Source organism: Eptatretus burgeri, chromosome 16, assembly GCF_056783735.1.
Source record: "Eptatretus burgeri isolate ZD-2024b chromosome 16, Ebu_testis_v1, whole genome shotgun sequence".
Classification (NCBI taxonomy): domain Eukaryota; kingdom Metazoa; phylum Chordata; class Myxini; order Myxiniformes; family Myxinidae; genus Eptatretus; species Eptatretus burgeri.
Window position 1 is genome coordinate 15,508,796 of NC_140976.1, and position 16,093 is coordinate 15,524,888.

The window sequence follows — 16,093 nt, forward strand, 5'->3', positions numbered from 1 at the left end:
CACCTACTTTTTACTAAAAAGGTGAGTTTTTTTTTAGAACCTCGTGGAGGATCTCCAAGTCTTACTCACGTTGTTGTTCTTGTGGACTTTTTTGTTTCACAGCCTACAGTTTTCGTAAAAACTTCCTGAAACTTGGCACATACATGTAAAAATACCCTGCGCAGACAGTAACCATTTCCGATTTTGAAAATTCCTCCAAGAAAAAAAAAGTTATGACGTCAAAATATCACCGCTAATGGAAATCGCCTAAAAAATTATCTCCGAAACTAGGCAAGCTTTTTGAATTCTGTTTGCGGGAATCGAACAGGGCATTAGCAGAGATGAATTACCGCACACATGATACATCACTATTTTTTGACATTTTTTGTTTCATTCGTTTCACAGCCAACAGTTTTCATCGAAACTTCCTGAAACTTGGCACATATATGTAAAAATACCCTGCGCAGACAGTAACCATCTCCGATTTTGAAAATACCTCCGAGAAAAAAAGTTATGACGTCAAAATATCTCCACTAATGGAAATTGCCTAAAATATTATCTCAAAATAGGCAAGCTTTTTGAATTCTGATTGCGGGAATCGAACAGGGCATTAGCAGAGATGAATTACCGCACATATGATGCATCACTATGATGTCATATCAATTTTTTTGACGTCATTCCTATTTTTTGTTTCACAACCCAGAGTTTTCATCGGATCTTCGTGAAACTTGCCATGTATATGCAGAAAGCCCACACACAGGCAGTAACCATCTCCGATATTGGAAATTCTTCCTCGAAAAAAAGTTAATGGCATAATATCGCCGCTAATGGAAATCGCCTATACCATTATCTCTGAAACTAGGCAAGCTGTTTGAATTTTATTTGCGGGAATCAAGCCGGGCATTAGCACAGATAATTAATCGCAAACCTGATGCATCACGATGACGTCATATTTGTTATGACGTCATCATTAAGAGGACGAGGATCTTAGCTCATTCGAGCTTGTTTTTTTTCAACGTCCACCAACTCACACTTGCAGAAGGGATGCCCGGCTTAATGTCCATCCACGGAAAGCACACTTTGCGATGGAATGCCTCGCGTGTGAAGCAAGAATCGAACAGTTTATAGTCGGGTCGAGAATCAAATCCAGATTATACAGCTGAAAGGGAAGTGCATCATCCCATTGGCTCTTCCATACTCACGAGTGTGTATAATTGTGAAAAAAAGGGTTTACATTTCCATATGAGCTTGTTAAAGTTTTGATTTTCTTGGTGTGTCTTGGACGTACGTGTTGCGAGTGTGATATTTGAAGAACTCTTTGAACTCCATGTGTAGTTTTATGGCTCATCAAACATCAGTCTCGAAGTAGGGCAAGTTACAAATCAAGCTCACAATGCGAGTAAAGTTGTAGTGTGGTGGTGAGTACATTGTACTGGTATCTTGGAGATTGTGGGTTCAAATTGAACTGAAGACAGAAGAATTATGGCCTTGGATCCTCAGCTTATATAAGTCAACGACTCACAGGAGATGAACCACATCGCTGTTGGATTATTGGTCAAGACCCAGCTGGTTCACTTACCTCCAAAGAGGAGGTAATCTGTTTGCCTCCACCTGATATAGTCCATAAGTGGTGTCAGTCCACACAAAATGCCCTCGGGTCAACTTAAGATGGATTTGAAAATGCTGCACCACCTAAAATCTGCCGATTGAATGTGGGGATTAGGGGCTGAAAGGAGGGGTGATTGGAGGGAATCTCCAGCCCATCCGAGCAAAACCTCTGACCATTGCCCTCTGGCTTCATGCCGAAGAGTTTAGTAGAGCCGAGCAGTTCCCCTTTTGAACACACGCACCTCTGCTCAGAAACAACAAGACCAGATCAGGCGATCGAGTTTCACTGACAAGAAGTTTCTGCTGAGTCTCTCATTGACCTGACCTGAGCCCCAGGTCAGGATGGCCTGCGTGGATCCCGTGGACATCAAAAGACTTTCTCGGATGGATATAATCCAGGAAAAGGCAAGCAAAGACGGGGCTCTTATTTCTACAGATACAATGGCGGGATATAAACAAGCTACAGACAGTTGCAAAGAAAGCTGCAGCGCAAGCACTTCAGGGAAGAAAATAAGATGTCCAACTGGGCAGATCCAGGTTGGTAAAACTGCAGTGATCGTCTCCAACCACCACTGCAAACGCAGACAAGGCATGTGACCACCATGCTCAGGCACAATTATCAATATCATGGTTGCACCAATATCCAATCCGCAAAAGGAGGATTGCTTGGTCAAAGCCATAGTTCCCCGCATGAGGACAACGTGGAGATTCCAGATTTGAAGAATACAAAACAATGCGTTTGCATCCTCCTGGCCCCACTGGCCTGAAAACAATTAAAGCAAGCCGGAGTCTCACAGATTCCTAAACCAAGATCCCGAGGGCCTTTTGGCCCCCTCCGACGCAGTCCAAGAGTGTGTTTAAAAATAATCTGAATGTTTCAAGTTCTGGGGGTTCAGGAGACGAAACGAAAATAATGTACATTTTCAAGCTATCATTTTCGCCGCCGTCGAATGTATAAATTGCTGAGTGGGGTGCTTGGCCTGCACCTGTTTGGTCACGCAGAACACCTGGTCAATCCCAGTGAGATCACCCACGTAACCCCTGTCATTATCCGATCATATGAGGCAAACATCCCTTGAACTGGAAAAGCACATATGTCCCATCATGTATGTAATTTGAAATGATGTGTGTATGAATTACGGAATTATTCGTGTAAGTTGTCAGTAATTAAGGATGTCAATACACACACTATTTAAAGAGAGGTCGAGGTTCATGGAATAATGAGACAATAGAGTGTGAATCTCCAGATGAGTCAATTAGAAATCTTGCAACCATCCCAAAAAAACATATATACCTCCTAGTCCAAATTCCTGTTGAAATGAAACGTGATTCCACCTGTGTTCAGATGTGAAAAAGGAACACTTCAGGATTTATTAGTGAATGAGTCGTTTCGGTCCGATTTGTATACTTGGTGTTGGCTTAATGGTTCGGGTGGTGGGCTTGGGATCCCAGGATCCTGAGTTCAAATCCCACTCGGCTGTTGAATTAATACCAGGTGGGGTTGATTCTGCCTGTCATCCTTCTGAGGTCGGCAAAAATGAGTGCCAGCTTGCTGGTATCCTGCGTCGGAGTGGCGACCCGTCCAAGATTGTGCCCAATCGCCAAGGAGACTGCTTCGGTAGCACCAACGCTCTGCACAGAGGATGGTCCCAATGGATGGATAAATGGTTCCATTTGTTCATTGGGTGCTTGTGTCTGTTTGAAGTCACATTTCCAAACCACGAATAAAAAGCGAAAAAAAAAAATAACTCGAACATCTCTGTAGATAGTTTTACATCATGAACAGGTGGTCTACAACTACTACTACTACTACTACTACTGTGATGTAACCAAGTTTGAATGTAAAACGTAAATTGTGTAAAACGTATAAAATATGTATCACTGGTAATCATGAAAACTTTCTGCAAACAATTGCTCTGTTGGATGACCAATCAAATCGGTCTCTGGACCGCAGCGAACTCTTTGACTACTTCAACAAGCCAAATAAGCTTGTTTGTGCCCTATGAACTCATAACCTGCTCTGGAACTATGGCAGCCAGTGGTAGGCATGTCAGGAATCTAGTCATCGAATCGTTCAATGGAATCGTCCCACTAATGCTCCCAGAGCAAATTTCAACACCGGAGGTCACAAGGCTCCACTCACATATACAGTATGTTCTACCACTAAAACGTTTCCCGAACCTGACCCAGAAGCATCCATCCTGCTGTTAATTGGACGAGATGCTCCTCAGCTGCTTCATGTCAGAGAATATCAGAATGGACCACCTAATGCTCCATAGGCACAGTGAAAGCACTTTGGATAGGTGATAATTGGCAATGTATATCTGGATGGCATCCATAACCTTGAGCAAGTGGATGCCTATCATACCTCCATTCTCAACAATGGAAGACCATCAATCTGCTCGCCATGCCCTCATCAGGTCAAGGACGTCATCGTGCCACATCGTCATCTACCTTAAGGTCAGCTCTTCAGGAGATCTTGTGACAACAGAGCCTATGACATTGGAGTTGTCAGTGACGTCTATCAACGAACAAGGAATGATGATTATAGCGCGGTTGCTCCACAGAAGACAACCATTTTCTCGCGATCATGAAGGATGGATTGATCACGAATGACACTGGCAATTGGGTGGGTCCGTTACCCTTCAGAGACAATGTAAAACTTCCAGACAAGTGACCCCTTGCCATCAACCGCATAAAGTCCCTTTGCAAGCTTCTGGATAAGAAATCACTCCTTAAACTCTTTTCTGAAGGGCATGCTGAGCTTCTTGAACCAGGAACAGAGGCAAAACGACCACGATGGTATCTTCCTCATTTTGCTGTGTTCCATCCACACAAACCTGACAATATTCATGTGGTGTTCGACGGCAGTGCTGCTATAATGATGTCTAGCTAAATAAGGTACTGCTTCCCGGTCCAAACCTCATCAATAGTCAACTCGGGGTATTGGTGTGCTTCAGACAGGAACCCATCGCCGTCATGGCCGACGTAGAGCAAATGTTCCACTGTTTATATGTGCATGAGGATCACCGAGACTTTTGATGATTTATTTGGGATTCCGAAATACCCATTAAACCCACTTTGCCTGCCCACATTAAACCCACAGACCCACTCTGGGATCTGGAGTTTCGGTCCATAGCCATTTTAGCTACCAAGCTTGAATGTTCATTGGGAACACAACGTTTCACACGTTTCTCAAAGTGGAAATTGAAGCCCACACCTCTTTGTGCGCCATCAGGTGATTTTAGTCATCCGATAGACATCTTTGGCTGTCGGTGGCGATTGTACAGCATTTGGCGAATACCTTCTGGTCACGATGGCGCAAAGAATATATTCTGACCCTGGAGCCCCGTATGCGGTGGCAGGTCAAGAAACTCAACCTTTGTGTCAGTGATATTGTTCTGCTGAAGGCAGATGCGCACAGGAACGTCTGGCCCTGTGGACGCATGCGTGATTGAGACATTGCCCAGCAAAGATGGTCGGGTTAGAAAAGTGCAAATACACACCATGTAGGACGGCAAACCCCATACCTACCTCCGACCCGTAACTGAGGTCGTACTGCTTATACCAACAGGGGAAGAGTGAATTCCTTCATTGTGTTCTATTGATTGTGAATTTCAAATTCTCATGCTATTTTTCACTATGTCCCTATCCATTAGCCATCGTCTGGTCCATGAATTTAGTGACTGCATATGATGTACTATGTAGTCAGTTTATTTCATTTTTGAAAATGTTCAATAACAATTTGACAATGTTTCAAGCCAAGGCGGTATGCTGTCGTGGTATGTATAAAAACCAGGCGAGGAGTGTGATGTTACTAAGTTTGAATGTAAAACATATGTTATGCTCCGCTAATGCCTTGCCTCATGCATATTTATGCTCTGCCCGTTTGTTGCATCATCTCCGCAGCAGAGGGCGAGCGGGCGTTTCCCAGGCCTGACGGGATGTGTGGTTATGTGGACAAAGCACGGTTTTTTTAACCGACGCATTTGTGGTACTTTAAATTAAAGAAAAGGTGATTTGAAACTCTGCAAGTTTTGGTGAAACTGCCTGAAGCATTCTTATTCAATAATCGGGACATGTAGGCCGTTCCAGGATAACTACTACTACAACAACTACGACGACCACTTCAATGGCCGATATTATTCTCACCTTCTGGCAGAATTTTGGCCGGTCTTTCACGAACCGGCCAGCCAGGCCTGACGTTCGAATTAAGTGAATTGGTCCAGGAATTTGGAATTTGTGTGCGGTGTCGGCTATAACTCACCTACTCTTCATGAAAGACACCATGGGACTGTTAATGTCCACCAACGACCGTTACAAGCAAATAGTTCCTCCACCATCAAGTCCATCCGAGGGATGGCACATACATTGATTAAATACCCTGCATGTGAAACACCAGTGTAACAGTATATAGCTGGGTCAGGATTCAAACCCAAGCTAGACAGCTCGTAGGTGAGTGTGTATAACTGTCCACTATCCTGTTAGCCCTGACTGTTACACTTTCACCAAACCTAACAACCTCCCGAGATTGAAGTGTCAGCAAGCTTGGCCACAAAGCTACACAATAACACACAAGATATCATTCACTTCACTCTTCGTTCACAGCTTTCCCTTCAACCTCTCATTCCAAAACCTTTTCAGTTTCAATGCCTCGGTCTGGCTGAGGAGGCTCGTCATGAATGTGGACGTCGCTTCGTGCAAATGGCAGAGGAAGTACACAGTACAATGTTGGAAAGGTAGAAGGAAACGAATTGGAAAAAATTAGATTTGATCATCTTAGAAAACAAACCCAATTATATTATCTCTTTCCCTGGCTAAAAGCCAACCTTGCTCCTTACCATGATGATAATGGCTGTGTTAGGACGTCACGATTACAGAACAGTCTGAAAATCTTTAAGCTCTGTGACTGCATCCGTCACTCGAAGATGAATACATATAGCAAAACAACAAGGCGACGGAGAGGTTCTCCAAGCTTACTTGGGCACCCAGGTGACCAGATGGGAGGAAAGTTGGAATAGCCCCACAGCGCCACGTACACACCCACACAAACAGCCACAATTAATTGCATAACGAGGCCCACAATGCCAAAACACAACCTTGAGAGTGGCCCCACAGCCTGGTGCGAAACCCATTTGATGTCTGGAAACCATCCCATCTTGTATCAAAAGTAAAAACCCTGCATCAATTGTTCATCTATTGCTCTAAAAGAGGAGATGGTAGCCAATACTTTGGAACTGATGAAGTCTCCACAATGTATTTGGCGCTCACATAATGTGAGCAGTTGTGATTTAAGAAAGAAGAGATATAAAAACTTTCCACTCTTCCTTTCTTCCCTGGATAAAGCACACCTTGACGACTGTTAGGTAGCTAACATATGCAAATGAACGTCGTATAAGGACACAGTTTCTTTCCAATTCAAAGGCCAGTTATATCCTCGAATATGGCTGCATTCCACTTCCACCTCCAACTCCCCCCCCCCCTGCCTTCAATCCTAATCAGACAAGAATGCTTTCATATGTGCATTTGACTACCGACAGGCTGGTCACGAAACCTTTATTCATTACACTTATTTACTGCATACCTGCAAGCATACCACAGGATCACACAAGGAAAGGCAGGCAAAAGGCCTAATTCACCGGAGCAGAACCACACTCATTCATTGTACAAGGCTGGTTGATAATTAAGGCAGCAGCTTCTTTGTCTGCTCTAAATAACAACGGCTCTCTCCATGGAGTAGGCGAGAAACCTGTCAGCTGGTGCTACTTCGAATGCCGGTTAACTTTGAACTTTACTGAGGGATCATGGGAGCATGAAGTGAAGCAAGACTTCTCGCAATTTAAACTTCAAAGACGTATAATGAGCATCGCACAACATTGAAGAAAAAGTATTCTCTGCGTGACATGATTAATAAAGTTTAGATCTCCTCGAAAAATTGCTTAAAGTTGCTCTGGCGTTCAAAGTAGTGCCAGTACTGAAGTAACAGTGAAGATTCAGGTCGTGTTGAAGTAGCAGTGGCCTTACCCTTTCTGCAGAAATACACGCCACGGCATGCCTCTACCAGTTTGTCAAAAAAAAAAAAACTTAATAGTTTGTTTGTTCTTAAGACCCTGTCCCAAAACTTCTAAAACCCAAGTATAATCTGCATCATCCAAAAGGAGGATGTTTGCAATGAAACTGAAAAAAAAAGAAAAAAAATCGAGATTTATAACCTGGGTTGATCAGACGACATCATCAATGAAAAATCACTCACAGAGTGACAACTTGGTAAAACAGCACACAGTAGAATGGCACATCTCTGCCAGGTGGAACAGTTCACGTTTTGTATCCCACTGATGAGCTGGATCCGAACCAACATCCAATCCGCTTGTTCTTGTCACCTATCCAACTCATCCACCTTGTTTTGTCACAACTCGTGCACAACTTTTTGAGGTATCGCGATATATTTAGTTTTTGGTCACATCTATCAATTTTAGAAATGAGTTCTGTGTTGACGTTTTGACCTTAAAATTAATTGGTAGTTGAATTCAGTGACCTGACATGAAAATGCTCTTCAAATTTCAAGCCGATCGGATGAAAATTGAGAATTTTAGAAAATTTGGCCCAAATTGGCCTTTTGGTCTATGTTGATCTCAAAATTAATAGGTGGTTGAATTCAGCGACGTAATGTGCGAATGGTCTTCAAATTTCAAGTCAATCGGATGAAAATTGACAATTTTAGAAACAATCTAAAAATTTGGCCTATTTTGGGATGACCTTGTGGCCTATGTTGACCTTTTGACCTAAGATAACCTCAAAAGTAATAGGTGGTTGAATTCAATGACCTGATATGCAAATCCTGTTCAAATTTTAAGTCAATCGCATGAAATTTGAGGATTTCAGAAAATTTGGCTGAAATTGGCCTATTGGCCTATGTAGACATTTTTGGTTGACCTAATTTTACGAAACATAAATGCAGGACCGTTGCAGGTTCGGTGACATTAATTTCAGAAAATTTCAGAATGATCGGTTGAGCGGTTTGAGCTGGAGACGAGTGGACAGACAAACACACAAACAAACCAACACACAAACATGCCGGTAGGCGGTGATGGGTCGCCAAGCATGGAAACTATAAGATATAGAGCAAAATGGATGTCATATAGTGGATAGGGAATCACCTTAAGATTATGCATATCAAATCGCATCCAGTTCCATCGACTGATAACTACTCGGTATCCATTTGAATGAAAAGTACCGAAAATGCGGTTTGAAATAGGAAATCCCCAAAGTTCAAGGGGGTGCTGTGTGGGTGAACAAAGATCTAAATCGAAAATCCGGCTCGATCGTTTGTGCACAATGTATTCCAGACGATTAGTGTGAATTTTCATGACCATAACCCTAGGAGGAGTAGCATTTGGCACGAAGGCACCTCCAGCTCTCGCATATTATCGATTTTTGCACTAATTGACCTTTGACCCCTGACAAGCGAAATCGGTCAATAAGTCCTGAGGCAAAGATGTAGTACTCATTGAGTACCATGAACCTGCAAAGTTTCATTCGCATTGATGTACTCACCTGGTTGCTCGGGGGGCCTTCAATTTTCGCGCATACCCTAATTATAGGGGGCGCTGCGGGTAAAGTATTCCATATATCACAAAAACTGGAATATATTTGATCGAGCATCACGTGTAGATCATTCGTGCCAAATTTCATAACCCTACGTGGGATAATGGCTTTCGGAATAGATTTCGCATGAACGGTACCGATTTTGAAGATTTTTCGGTTGTTGCTAGGGAACCAAAGTGTCCCGAGCAACCATCATAATTTCCAAAGCACTAGGTCATAAGATGTACCTACCACCCGAGTTTGGTCAAAATCCGCCCACGTTTACTACCAATTATGCTGATGACAAACGAACAAACATCCAAACAAACAGATAGAATTACTGACAATAAGGGTCACCTATTTCGGCGACCCAACAAACAGAGGCGATCAACATACTTGTCAAAAAATATATATTTTTTGCCCAAGTAATAAATACCAGGTCTTAAACTATCGAAACACCCAAGACGTGACGACCGGAGCGGAGAGCCAATAAAGTTGGTACCAGCATGAAGACAAAAGCAGAAATGACAAAACATTTTTTGATAGATACCGGTAGATGTGTTTTATTTAGGAGCCAAAATATTGTCTTCCCCATGTTTCACAGGCAGGGTGATCCATCAACGTGTGTACCATCCCTCGGATGGACGCTAATCTGGGCGTCCCGAAGAGTAAGCGAACCATCACCGACACCATGAACAAATTACAAATTCTTACTTAGTCGAACGCCACGACTGAACAGCCAGTTCATGAAAGACTTGGGCCAGAAGGCTTCCCCCGGCCAACCCCACAAGACCGTGGGAATAATTGCGGCCGTGAAAGACGAAGAAGAAGAAGACGGCATCTGGAAAAGAATGTTAATCAAAAAAATGCTTTTTATTTTTACCTTTTAAGCCGAAATGGATTTATGCTGCGTGTGTTCCAAAATATCTACGCACGATTAAATCTCAAGACGAAAATAGTAACTTGGCAATAAGGTTGGCATTTTGAATTAGAATGTGCTGTTTACAATGTTTTGGATGTTTTATGAGCTGGCAATGGGCTGGCAGGATTGTTGAGAGGTATGCACACTCAACTCTGAGCATTCTTATCTAGCCTGGTTGGGAATCTTGACCAGCTATAAACCGCGACGCTGGTGTTTCACATGCAGGGCGAGGCATCAATATCAGTGTGTGCCTTCCATCGGATGGACATTAACCTGAAGGAGTCCGCTGCCAGCCGTGGACTTTCTTGCAGGTTAAAGATACCGTAACGATCCCAGGTTAAAGGTCTTTTATAACGAGTCGGTGAGTTATTCCTGGCACCCTCACCAAGTTCCAAATACCCTGTCCCTTTCGTCAAACGTGATTCCTGACCAACCGGTTTGAGAAATAATTGGCCAAACAACGTTCCCTATCCAACCCCAGAAAAAAAAAAAGTGCAAATGATTGGGGCCATTAAAGAAGTCATGGTTGTCCGTCGTGGAAGGTGGCCACTCACATGTGACAATCCAGAAACATGGGTACGTTAAATTGTTTAAATGGTAGGAGCAGCTTCACTTAATTTTGTTCCCATAATATTCCATGCCCTGCACGCAAAATATCCGGGCCAGACGCAACAACCACACGATGAGATTGCAAGCGGTGCAACCTGGTGTCAAGGGACATGCCCGAAGACTAGACCACTTACTACTTGGTGTTTTAGGCAGGAATTTGTAATTTGGTCAGGGTGCTGGCGATAATTCACTTCCTCTTCACGAAAGACACAATGGGATCTTCAGCATCCATCAACAACCAGTGCTGGCTAACGCGATCAGGTGGGACACCTTATAGCTTAGCATCCTTCTGATGTACGAAGCACTTGTTGATGCTTCGCCCTGCAAGTAAAATATCCAGTTCAATAGTTTCTGGCCGGATCGAGATTCAAACCCAGGCTAAACAATTCAGAGGCGAGTGTGCATACCCAAGCTATCTTGCCAGTGTTAAGTAGTCGTAGTAGACATAGTAGTAGTAGTAGTAGTAGTAGCAGCAGCAGCAGCAGCAGCAGCCGCAGCAGCAGCAGCAGCCAACAGTGCCGGCACACACACTCATTGAAATGGACGTTTGTTCAAAGGAAATGTCTGTTTTCACCGTTTCAAGAGAGACGTTTTGATGTCTATAATCCACAATGGCCACACAGACAGCTGGTGGCCCACATATGACACCTGCCTAAAAAAGAAGAGAACGCTCGAAACAGACTTGCTTATTATTGCAAACATATTTGTGGAACACCCTGACGTTTCGGCATTACGTGAGACAATTGGAAATGGGTGAAGTTTCATAATTGTTTTTGCATAGAAATGTTTAAATATAATTTGCGGGAGAAGAAAATTCTCGCTTTGAAACACGACACTGTCCGTCAGCACAACCTCACCTCTGCAGGAGCCACGGTGTGTTCGAAGATAAAATGTCGTTAAAAATGCTGCTGCGCCCCTCACAAACCGAAAGATATCCTAATATTAAGACTTCAACATCCGCTAGCCAATTATCAGTTAGCCCTCGATTATTTTCATCCAAAAGATGCCCCTAAGATCCGGGAAATAAATAAATATCACATGCTCGTGTTTTCAATGGTGGGGTTTGCCGGCCAAACACGTGTCCAGCAAGCTCCGTTGACCAAAACCCACCTGTAGCCACAACCACGCAATTCCAAAGCGATGTCTCGGCGTTCCTGCGCCCACCTGCTCGTAACCGAACCGTAGCATTCCCAATATGGCCAATCCCTTAATAATCCACGAGCATTCTGCTGATTTTGGACATTGGAGCAGAATGTTAATTTGACCGAATGCTGCAAGCACTCCGATTGTAACCGAGCTCCACGCACACCTGTTAGACCCACTGAGGCACAAATTACTTTGGCAGCTTTTACGAAGCCGGGAAGCCCCGAAGAATTCTGTTGATATGAAAAACGGAATTTCCACTGAAGCAGCAGCCAATCAGAATTGGTGAAAAATACTTGCCTCAAAGCATGGCTCTTCTCCAATTCGTCCCAGTTGTACCACAAGGCAAATTATGTCCCTCAAATCCAGAGCCAAAACTGAGACGATCTCAAACTTCGTCCCAAAAAAGTCCAGATCATCCTGCTGCCTCTTGTGCACCTCTTCAACACAATTCCTCAATTAAGTCATGCTGATGAGCTTGCTGAGACCACAAACGACAGATCCTGAGCTGGTCGAATTCCCCCACATGGTCAGTTTTCTTAGTTGTTTTGATCGTTTTGTGCAATTCAAACACGTGCAATCTCCACGGCATCCTTTCCTCTACGGGAGACGGCGGTTTGGCAGCAGCTTAATATGTTGTCGGTTTGCGATGCCTCCTGTGACCCAATAGTCCAATCCGAGAATTTCACTTCCCCAAGCAGTTATTGCATGTGTAGTTGTCAATCTGGTAGCTGGAGGGCTACTTCCTTTCCGCTAAATGGCTTCTCTTCAAGTTGTAGCAAACAGTTGGTGCCATGGTCATTGATACCTCAAAGGAGTTGGTGAAGCCACTTGTTCCATTCGCTAGCCAGTTCCTCTGGGTTTAATCCCAAATGCCTTCATGTCACACTTGCATGGGTCTTTGAAGCATCGCTTGGAGGAGTGTCCAACATTTCTTGTTCCTTCTGATAATTCCTGATAGAGCTTGCCCTTGGGTGTGCGTCCATCTTCCGTTTTGCTGAGGTGTCCCAGCCATCATAGTCATCTCTGCTTCAGTATGGCTGTCACGCTTAGGAGATTTGCCTTCTCAAGGACCTCTGTGCTTGTAACTTTGTCCTGCACTTGATGCCAAGGATGTGGTGTAAATAGCGTCGGTGGGTGCTGTTTAATCTCTTCCCTTGATGAGAGTGTGTTGTCCATGTTTCACTTCCGTACAGAAGGACACAGTACACAGGCCTTGTACACAAGCATTTTTGCCTATTTGGTGAGCATTCGATTGTTCCAAGCTCTACCGGTCAATGTGCTGGAACGTAGTTGCAGCCTTGCCTATGTGTATGCGTAGCTCGTTTTCTAGCAAGAGATTGCTGGCCACTGTGGATCCGAGGTAGGTGAATTTCTTGACTGCCTCAAGAAACATCCATCCAGAAAGATTTGAAGGTTCGCTTGGTGTTGCCATGTCCTCGTACCACCGTCTTCTTAACGCTGATAGTGAGAGCAAATGCCTGGCAGGCTCTTGAATGAAGGAAGGAGTATATGAAGGAAACATATCCACATATTAAAAATCTGAAAGGATAGTGCTCTGAACGAAAACCTAGTCAATGACAAAGAACATGATAATTCTTCCGCTCACTCCTCTTCTTGGGCCCTCTCTCCATCCATCAATGTCCAGGTCCCTCAATCTCTTCGTCCCTCTCCCCATTCATTCCCTCCTCTCTTCCTTCTTCTCTCACTGTCCAATGCCAGTGTTGATTACATGTCTTTTTGCATATCCACATGAGCATGTCTTGGATGGTGGGCGATACACAGTGAAGCCGTCGAGATCTCACCCTCCCTCCCTCAGTCACTGCCATCTTCTCTCTCTCCCTCCTCTGACCCACTTGTTCCTTTCCCTCTGTATTATAGGATACAGAGACATGCATTGTGAGACTCACAGCTATTATGAGCACCAACTGACCCAGAGATGTCCAGTCCACGCCCACCAAAGACTCTTTGTGCTAATACCCTGTGACTCGTAAATTGTCCAGTCGAACCACGCCCTTGTCCTTTCCCTTAATTATCTACATCAATAGTAACATTCTGTATTAACTCGGCAGGTACACCGACTGCCGTGAGTTTTCCCAGTGCATTATGAGTTTTTAAAAAAATAATTAAAAAATAAGTTCCACATCAAGCCTTGTGTGTTAACAAAAAAAAAAAAAAAAAGAGAAGAACCTAAAAGTGTGCAATGTGCCTTCGAATACAAACAGGGTCTCATAAACATCACGTGCCTGGGATGGAGGGATAATCCAGATGGGAAAAAAATTGAAATTCTTCAAAGATGTCACCGTCTTGCACATCAATAAAACAGGTGTTGAGTTACTCAAGATTGGTCTCGTACTTTGTGGATGAACAATATACCCCTGAAGATTTTTCTTCGTGTGCGATGGATGCAATCGGTGATAAAACTGATAAACTCGAACAGTCTGGCCAAGTAGTCTTTGGGTCCACCAATGAGGTCGTCAATGGACGGAGACGGAACAAAGCCAAAATACCCTTTCGCTTCACCGCCATCGCATTGTTTGCAGAAGAAGAGGATGGAAATACGATTCAAGCCATTACAGGCCCCAGAGAAACGAGGCACGAGCGAAACGCTCGTCGTTCACACGCTTGAAGCTCAACATACGTCCATGAGGCCACATATGTTGAGGATCTGTACACGTGGTTGAAGGTCCAACGCTATTAGTCCAAAAAAATATATATCACCCCAAGGTCACCTCCTTGCTCATCCTGCGCTTTGAAGCTTGGCGAGGGCGCCGGGTGCTGAGGAACCCGCTCCGCCCGCGGAACCCGCGGTCCCCAACGCACCACCGGATCGGCGGTGGCAGTAATTGCCAAATGGCCTGAACGATTTCCACTGCAATCGGGACGGGGCTTAGCTCCGCCAGCATCATTACCGGTGATTGTGCCTCCTGTTACTCGACCCTTGCTCGCGCGATCCCGAAGGTCGCATTCTATTTTGCCCTCGAGCTCCCTCAGCCTCTGCTGTTGTCCACCGACCACGTGGCCTTGGTTATGTTTATTTTATCAATGGTTATGTTTATTTTATAACAAGCTGTGCACGTGTTCTTTGGCGTTCTGGTCACACAAACTTTGGAAATATCACTTCATCTGTCTGGTTTTTCTTTGCTCCCCTTTTAACGACATTAAACCATCTCCATCATGACTCCACTAATGCCGTCGGTCTACATATTGTGTTTGCGCAAACATCCAACTTTAATGTCGGCCGGATGGCACATGGCAGCTCCCGGTCGCCAATATTTGATGTATGGTGAGGGATCCTCACAGACAGACATTAAATGGCACCAAAGGTTCTAAATATTTCAGAAAGCAATTCGAAAAATGAAGCCGAATAGCCCTCTCAATACCTGGCTCTCCATCACATCTCTTCTGCGTTGTCCTCCTCCTCCTCCTATTGCTACACCTCTGTCCTACCCCCATCACCTCCCGACCAGGTCGTGGATCTGATGTCCCATCACCCTTGCTCTGCTCAATATATCCCCCCCCCCCCCACAACATTTTTACATCCCAAAGGTGAAACCTTACTTTATCTCTGGCCAGAGAGCTGTAACCCTGCCTGGCATGCATCACGAGATAGGCAGACAGGATCGACGACTCCGTACGGGAATCAATCAGTGGACCTGAACCTTGAAGCCACCCTGACTACATCATCGCTGATCCTGCTCATCAGTATGGTGAACACTATCCGTGAGTTGCACGGATGCTTCTAAACATTATAAATGCCACCCTTATCAATCAGTTGCCATTATTATCATCTCCGACAAGGTGGGAGTAGTGAGTGTGACTTATAAAGCTATCTTGCCAAATACATGACATGAATGTGTTGACCCCTATCCACCCTCATGGCCCCCTGACCCCCACCACCACTGCTACTCACCTCACTCCTCAAAGCGACCACAAGAACGACATCTTTGAAGCATGGGCTGTTTAAAAGATCACTTGCAGCACGTTATCCACAGAACAGATCGACCACTTCTCACTTTGATGTGACCGTTCGAACCTGTTGCGAGTTGAACCAAGGTTGAACCGTACAAACATTATTTACCGTATCATCCCTCAATGTGGAGTACTACCGTACTCCGTGATCGATGTAGAACATTATTGACGTAGTTGTCTTGTAAAATCCCTCAGATTTGATTCAGTGATCTGAGATTTGACGTCATCACTTTGAAGGAGCCACGACTCCTGCATTTAGATCTGTAACATGAAATT

At 44.3% G+C, this 16,093-nt stretch overlaps 1 protein-coding gene across 3 annotated transcripts in view; it reads right to left on the bottom strand.

Annotated features, from left to right (window-relative positions):
* The window catches only part of LOC147010589 (actin remodeling regulator NHS-like), a 139,476-nt gene that overhangs the window by 122,325 nt on the left and 1,058 nt on the right, over positions 1-16,093 (bottom strand). The window lies entirely within an intron of this gene.